The sequence below is a fragment of the Theobroma cacao genome, chromosome 1, assembly GCF_053813885.1.
Source record: "Theobroma cacao isolate CCN51 chromosome 1, ASM5381388v1, whole genome shotgun sequence".
NCBI lineage: Eukaryota > Viridiplantae > Streptophyta > Magnoliopsida > Malvales > Malvaceae > Theobroma > Theobroma cacao.
The window spans coordinates 6,496,436-6,505,060 of NC_142639.1; the positions used below are offsets into that span (position 1 = coordinate 6,496,436).

At 31.4% G+C, this 8,625-nt stretch overlaps 1 pseudogene; it reads right to left on the minus strand.

Moving 5' to 3' along the window:
- Positions 1-3,143: 3,143 nt before the first annotated feature.
- On the minus strand, positions 3,144-3,949 carry LOC18611731 (citrate-binding protein-like; annotated as a pseudogene).
- Positions 3,950-8,625: the final 4,676 nt, after the last annotated feature.

Consider the following 8,625-nt stretch of genomic DNA (forward strand, 5'->3'; position numbering starts at 1 on the left):
GAAAATAAGGCTCTGTTGTGCTCTGTTCTTAGTTCTTACTTACATCTTGCGGGCGTGGTGAGAGTTTAAGTGTGCAGTTGCTGGAATTGATGTGTAACCTTCTGTGTTGGCTTGGTTGTTGTGTGGGGTGCAGATTCACCACGTTCGATATACAATGTGAGCCTTGGTGCTTAGGTGGTGATGCTTTGCAAGCCAGGGGTTTCATTCTTGTCATTTATGGAGCTGAGTTTATGAAGGAGATGATTGAAAGGGGTTGTTTTGAGCTTGGGAAGAGTTGTAGTATTGTCTAATGTCGTCAAAGACTCCTCCAATATGCTTATGTGTTTTTATAAAAAAAATTTAGATCTAAATTTGTGATAATTGCTGTTTATGTTGATAATCTAAATATTATTGAAATTTCTGAAGAGTTATTAAAAACCGTGAATTATTTAAAGAAAGAATTTGAGATGAAAGACCTTAGAAAAACAAAGTTTTGTTTGGGTCTTCAGATTGAACACTTGATATATGAAATTTTTGTCTATCAATCTAATTATATAGCGAAAGTGCTAAAACGATTTTATATGGACAAAACATATCCATTGAATTCACCAATGATTGTAAGATCATTAGATGTGAAAAAAGACCATTTTCGACCTCGTGAGGATAATGAAGAACTTCTTCGTTCTGAAGCACCATATCTTAGTGCAATTGGAGTATTAATGTATCTTACTAGCAATATACGACATGATATTTCATTTTTTGTGAATTTCTTAGCAATATATAGTTCTTCTCCAACTCGAAGATATTGGAATGAAATTAAACATATACTTCGATTAGAAGCAAAGCCTCTTTATGTGATGGGGGGGCCATAGCTCTCCCAAAACTTTTAAAATTTTTTCCATAACATATAAAATTTTTTAAATTTTTTTATATATTCTATTATTAGCTTCCTCAAAATAATGTTTTATTTAATAATTAATATAAATAAAAAATAATAAAATGATTTCACTTCTCTTACTGAACTTTAAATTTTTTAAATTTATATTAATATTATTATTTATATATTTTTTTATTTTTATTTTATTTGTTCATATGTTATAAGTTTCTATAAATATTCTTTCTCAAATTTCTACAAACTATTAACCATATTCTTTTTCTTTCTTTTTTGTTATGTAATATGTGGTATCTACCTTTTACTTGCCATGTTCTTCTTTTTTATGTTACATAAATTTTATTTTTTATGATTTTAATGTTTAAAAATTAATAAATTATTATATAGTTCTAAAATATAAATTGTAATATTATATTGTTACTTAAAATTTCATCAACGTATCATTTTTTTTATTAATCTTGATTATGTAAGAGAAAATTAATTTGAGTATATTTTTTTATATGCTTTACATTTTATGTTTAGTTAAAATGAAATTCTCTTGAGAATATAATATTTAAATAATTTTGATTATATAAGAAAAAATTATTAATCTTATATATTGTTTTTAACAATTTATATTTTACAAATTATAGTTTTATATTTAGTTTCATATTTCTATTATCAATATTTTTATTATTGATTGAATTTAACATATTAGGGTTTTAAAATTTTTAATTCTTATTTAATTGTGTTTGGCCCCCCTAATAAAATTTGACTAGCTCCGCCCTTGACTTTAATACATTCGAGGAACAATGGATATGGGCTTATATTATTCAAATACATTGAAATCAGATTTAATTGGTTATGCAAATACAATATATTTATTAGATCCACATAAAACTCGATCTTAGATAGGTTACTTATTCACATATGGAGGTACGACTATTTCATGACGTTCTGTAAAGCAAATTATAGTTGCTACTTCTTCAAACCATGCAGAAATTTTAACAATATATGAGGCAAGTCGTGAATGTGTCTGGTTAAGATCTATAACTCAACATATTTGAGAAATGTGTGGTTTGTCAACCAAGAAAGAAGTTCCAACAACATTATACAAGAATAATACTGTTTGCATAGCACAATTAAAGGAAGGATACATTAAAGGTGATCGAACAAAACATATTTCATCAAAATTCTCCGTCACTCATGATCTTCAAGAAAAGAGTGATATTAGTGTTTAACAAATTCGTTCAAGTGACAATCTAGCAGATTTGTTTACTAAAGCTCTTCCTACTGCAACATTCGAAAACTTGGTACAAAAGATTGAGATGCATCATTTTAAAGATCTTAAATAATGCAGTTGTCAGGGGAATAAAATACGCACTATACTCTTTTCCTTCATCAAGGTTTTTTTCACTGAAATTTTCTTGATAAGGTTTTTAATGAGGTAATATTTCATAAGTGTATTCTTGAAAAAAATTATGTACTCTTTTTACTTTACTCGTATTTTTTCCCATAAAGTTTTTTTCTTTGTAAGGTTTTAACGAGGCATATTCTTAATACAATGGATATTCAAGAGAGAGTGTTATGAATATTTTTGTAAATATCCATTTATTATATTTATAAATAGATTTGATGTAAATTAGATTGAATTAGGATTTAATCCATCTAATCTCTAAGTGCTATCTTTATCTTATAAATTCTATCAAGATAAGGGGTTATTTGCCTATAAATAGGCCCCCTCAATTCACTTGTAAACACACACTTCAATAAGATCTATTTTATCTCCCTAAGTACTTTCTTTCTTCTCTTTAATTATTCTTTTAAGTTATTTTTCATAACAAATTTGGATTTATCAATTTGAATAAATTCCTTTGACTTAAAAAAAAAAACCTATCATCCCAACGATACAGGGAAATATTTGAACACTTTGCATCATTTGATAATTTCACACCAAATTACGAATAGAAAAGATGAGAACAAAAGAAATTATGAATAATGTTACTATTAAAAAAAATAATTTCCAGACAAAATTAGATCAATTTGGATAAAAGAGTTATTTTATTCCATTTATTTCTTTTACATATAAGAGTTTATTGAGTTTTGAGTTACACTATTAAAATATTAAAGATGACTCTCTACTATCTTAGAAATCTCAACAACCCTCCCCAGAACATTAATATATTAATCATAAATAAAATACTAGGCTTTGTCAGCCATTATCCAGTGGAAATATATCAATTTTGGCCATTACTAGGAGCTACATAATAAAAGAAGGGCTAAATTTCAACCATTAATTCTTCCGAAGAACCTTGATTCCCACCCAACGTGATTCCATGTAATTAGACTCGTCATTCTGTGCATACACCCCAAATTTGAAATAGTGAGAGCTTCCTCCTGCACCTGCTCCTTCGTATCTAAGTTGATGATTAAGATAAATCTTCACATTGGAGGCACCTACATCATGGATTACGTTTACCCTGATCCATTTGTTATATACGTTTGATAGCAATACCGGAGACCGATAGTAGGTGAATGAGCCACCGTATACTCTGAGCATCATTGTCGTAGCACGAGAAGATCCTCCGAACGTTTGCATGATGCAAACACCCGTTGTTCCACTCGGCACGTACACGTATCCCTCAAATTGCCAAACGCTAGAGGAGTAGTCATAGTCCTATAGAAATTAAAGTTAACAAGACATTTGCGTATCAATTAAGAATGCTTCCATTGAATTTAACACTTGTTGGGGATCCAAATTAGATAACAAAGTACGTACCCTATAATTAATTAATTGTACTTACTCGGATTTTGATCTCTGTGCGTGGCTTAGTAGTGCTACCTTGGTAGTGAGGCTTGTCGGTGGAGTAAACCCACAGCCGGTGTTCGCCATTACTGAAGCTGTATCGTTCATTTGCAGCCGTATTGTAAGGCTTGTGCAGCTCAAAAATTGGATTGAGATAGAGGAACTGGGGTAAACCCTTGTAAAGTATCAACGATTTGGGCACTGGCCTCAAAGGAAATGAGCTGACTAATAAGGTTGAGACACAGAAGAGATAAAAGCCCTACAAAAGCCATCTTAGGAGCACTGAAGAAAGGGAGATATGAGACTGAATATTAATTGTGGAAAATAGTGTTCGTTTTGGGAATATATATAGTGATATGAAACTAGTAGAGCTTTAAAGAGAAAAGTCGACTGCCTCAAAGAACCAACCAAGTGGGAGGAAAGGGAATTGAATTCTGATTAATGAATTTAGCGTCCAATATCATGTGAGGCAATTACTTCTCTCTCCATTAGCGATATTTATGCCAAACTTTCTCTGGAGACTTTAGCCCTCTGTTTAACTGTTGAAAACAAAACCAAGATGAAAAAGAAAAAAAAATGATTGTTATTATTATGGTTTGGCAGCTTCTCCTCCATTAATGAGCTAAGCTTTTTGACTTCTACTTTATACTAGCTCTGATATCATGTAACATCGCCTGTATTAAAAGCATTGCATCAGTAGGTCATGCCGAAGGTTATTTTTTCATCTCATAGCATATATAGACACTATTTTATAATAAGAGTTAGCCTTGATATTGAATGAAAGAAAAGGACAAACTCCACCTGTACTTTTTATTATTTTAATTTTTTTCACATAACATATTTTGATTTTTTATCCAATTAGTATCAAGTGGAAAATTTCTATTTTCATAAAAATTTAAGTTGTTGATTTTCACATAAATATTAACAAAATGCTAATTGGGAAAAAAACTTATAAGAAGTCATGTCAGAAAATTGAAATCATAAATAATATAGATGAAGTTTGCAGTAAAAAATTAAAAAGATTCAAATTTAGGTATAGGGAACAACTTTCTTAAAAAAGGGTATACGGCGCACGTTCTTAGACAGGATGAAATAGGGTGGACCGTAGACATATGGTTTTTAGGTGGATCATAGATGCAATAGAATAGCAATATTAATAAAAACTTATCTTGAAATTTGAATTATAAGTAGATATGCTTTAATTTTGGTTTAAATTCAGTTTTAATCTTTATAACGGTAATGGCCTATAGCTTGATGGTTGTTAACTGATCCTCCCTAACTGCAACTTGCAACAATTGGCGGAATAACTGGTAATGATCAATGTCCAAATGCGATGGTTTGGTATCCTCAATATTAATTGTTACCGCAAGCGATTAGGCAGCTGGTTTGGGTTTTGCTTGCTCTGGATTTTTGTTTTTGTCGGGGTTGTTTGACACTTTGGTCGAAGGAGATTTTACTCATCTGCTCTTGTTTTGTTAGCTTAGGAACTATGATTTGCATTGATTTGAGATTGAACGCTCTAGCAAAAGTCTTTGTTTAGGAGCTTGGTGCTCTTGTCTAGTGCACTAATTGTTTTTTGAGCAGCTTCTCCCTGTTGCAAGTGCTCAGAACTCTGTTTTACCGAAGCTAGTTTTCATATGTCAAGCAGAGTCTTTTATCACTTTGGTTCGAGATTTATCATGATATTCTAACCACTGGCTTAATAAATTTATCACTTTTCAGAAAAAAAAATGGACGATTAAAAGTAAAAATCAAAACAATCAATTTTATTAAAAGAATATACTTTATTCTACAAACATTTCATATTTTTTAATAGTCAAAATGCTTTAGCAGTTCTTGTACTCATGCTTTTTTTTTTTAAATTTAATTCATCAACTCAAAATCGTAACAATTTAGTCTCTTAATTTTAAAAATTGCTCTAATTTAATCAATCTCCTTAATGACATCTAATTTGACTGTTAAAGGTGATGACGTGGCAAATTTCGATGTTAGTTTGAAAATATCAGTGCCACGCAGCACTGATGGCACATCCAGCAAAAAATCACGGAAATAAAAAAATTAGAGGGGCGAAATTGAAAATTAGAAAATCTTTATGGTACGGGGACTACATTGAATAGAAATTCAGTATACGTGGAATAAATTGAAATCAGAAAAATATTATTGTAATAAAAGAAATATCACGTGGCACATTTAGTCAGATGGGATTAAGGGGTATTATTCGACTTTAGGAATTCCATTTCTCCTAAACCTCGATAACTAACCCTTAATAGTGGCTTAACCCTCAACCCACCACTATCTTCATCGGAGTCGTTAACCTTTGAAATTTCGACCACTTGAAATTGAGAGACAACTATAAACAAATAGTGAAACCCAAGTTAAACGCTAAACCGAGTGTGAAAAATAGAACCACTAGAACATTGAAACCTAGGAAAAAAATTTCTCCTGTTCCGACCACTTGAAAACTTGAAACCCACATTGAAATTGACAAATGTTAAAAGTTTCCAAGCTTTGAAGCTTGAATTCAAGGGCGCTTGAAAAGCTTGAAAGCTTATGGCTGAGAGCTTAGGAGAAGGACAAAATCGAGACGAAGAAAGGGAACAGAAAAAGAAGAGGCTGCTAGTCTGGAAGAGCGAGGTACAATTTCATTTTTTTGCTATTGAATAGTGTTAGATTGTACTTTTAATGTTGGCCGAGATTAGGTTTTGTTTTTTATCATTTTTTGTTGTTGCAAATGTATTTGTTTATAGAATTAGGTTGTGTTTTTAATGTGTGTTGATTAGGCTTTGATTTTTTAATTTGTTGTTGTTGCTGATGTATTAGATAAGACAAACAAAACATAAGAAAACAATAATGCACTAAGATTCTCATTAATATAGTTCCTAACTTTGGCAAATTAGATGAGTTTATGTGGGGTACCTTTACTAATGAACAATAGAACCGCTAGAATATTAAGAGGAAGAAGACACTTAAATGAAAAATTTCCTTTCTTCTGAAAATTGCAGGACAATAGAACCTTAAACCTAAGCACTTTTAGAAGTAGAACTTCATATCTACCACCATTAGTAATTCCAGCATTTGAAAATTGCAAATGATAATATTTAGGTTACGCAAGCATTCACCAGATTTGCATAAGCCTTATACTTGATACAGTTTTTATTATATATATTTTATATATTATTAGTGAAATAAATATTACCTTATAATTAATAAATAAATTTAAATTTAAAAATTTTAAAACTAAATATACATAATTTTATGTATGAAATAGTTAAGTATGCATTATTATATAAAATTATCAATAAAAGTTTGTATTTATATCTATACATTTTACATATTATATGATATGTACTGGATAATATAAAGAACCAAATTGAACAAAATTGAAATTGATAAATAGACCAAATTGAAGGAAAAAATTGTTTGCTTCTGACATTTTATTTGTTTATTTGTTATTGTCATGCTCTGTTATTGGTTGCCATTGTGTTTTATGATTATTGATTGAGTTTTTAAATTTGATTATGTAAATAAAAAAATTCAGATTTGCTTCAATCATAGGGAGACATTTATTCGTACTCCCAAATTTGCATACAGAAGTGGGAAAAAGAGGTTGGTAGATGTTCCTAACATAGACACCATGTGTTATTGGAGTCTGTTACAAATGGTGAAGGCATTGAAGTATGATTTGGGGATGATTAAAGGGTTGCATTATGGCGGAAATTCTAGTTTAACCTCTCTTGTTTATGATAAAAGTGTAATTGAAATGTGTTAGTTGCTTGAGGAAAAAGGTATTGTTTCTGTATGTGTTGAGCATGGGGAAAATGCTCAAGAGGCAACTTCATTGCTTGAATCAATGAATGAGGAGGTTGAATTTATCTCAACAGATGAGGACAATGTAGATAGTGAAGTAGATGACAACCGTGATGAATTTAATAAAGATGAAATTGATATGGCTTGGCTAAGTGATGAAGGGGAGGATGAGTTGGCACTTGCTAGAGAGAGGTTGAAGGAATTTAAGGCAAGCAGAGAGAGGATTTTGGTTGTTGCATTTGAGGATTTTGATGAGGAAGGCCCATAAGAAGCTGCTGGAAATAAAGGGCTCAATGATTACATTGATTTTAGTGACCTAGGGAATTGTATGTCAACAATCTTTGGGTCAGAAGTTGATGATGCACAGAGGGTGAGGTCTAGTGGCAGGTATACTTTTGGGACAGAGATTTCAAAATTTTTTGTTGGTCAAACTTTCAGAGATCCAGCACGTTTCAAAGTTGCCTTATGTGAGTACAGTTCGGCTAAGCACTTTGCTTTCATATACAAGAAAAGCGATAAGGTCAAAGTGAGAGCAAAGTGTGCTACACTGAGCTGTGAGTGGGAGATATTAGCTTCGAAACACGAGAAAGACAACTCTTTTATAGTGAAAACTTATTTAGGAACCCACAATTGTCTGTCCACAAATAAAAACAAACAAGTGATAGCTAAGGTGGTTGCAACAAATTTAAAAGATGATATTATTAAGATGCCATTCCTAAGGGCAAGGTAAATAACTGATAAGTTGCTAGAGACAAATGAGGGGACAACAATTAAGATAGAGGTGGATAGGGCTGCGCCAAAAGAGGCTCCAGTCTTCCATCACATGTACATCTGCTTTGCTGCATTGAAGCACAATTTTTTACAAGGTTGTAGACCTTTTTTTTGCTTGGATGGTAGTTTCCTCAAGGGTTTAGTGAAGGGACAGCTTCTAGTAGTTGTTGGCCGAGATGGGAACAACTAAATGTTCTCCATAGCGTGGGCAATTATCAGTGGTATTGAGAACAAGGACCATTGGAAATGGTTTTTGGAGTTGTTATGTGTTGATCTCGGCATTGAAGATGAGATGGTTTGGACCATCATGAATGACATGCAGAAAGTATGTGTTTTCTTTACAAACCAATTAGATTAATTATATATATATATATATATATATATATATATA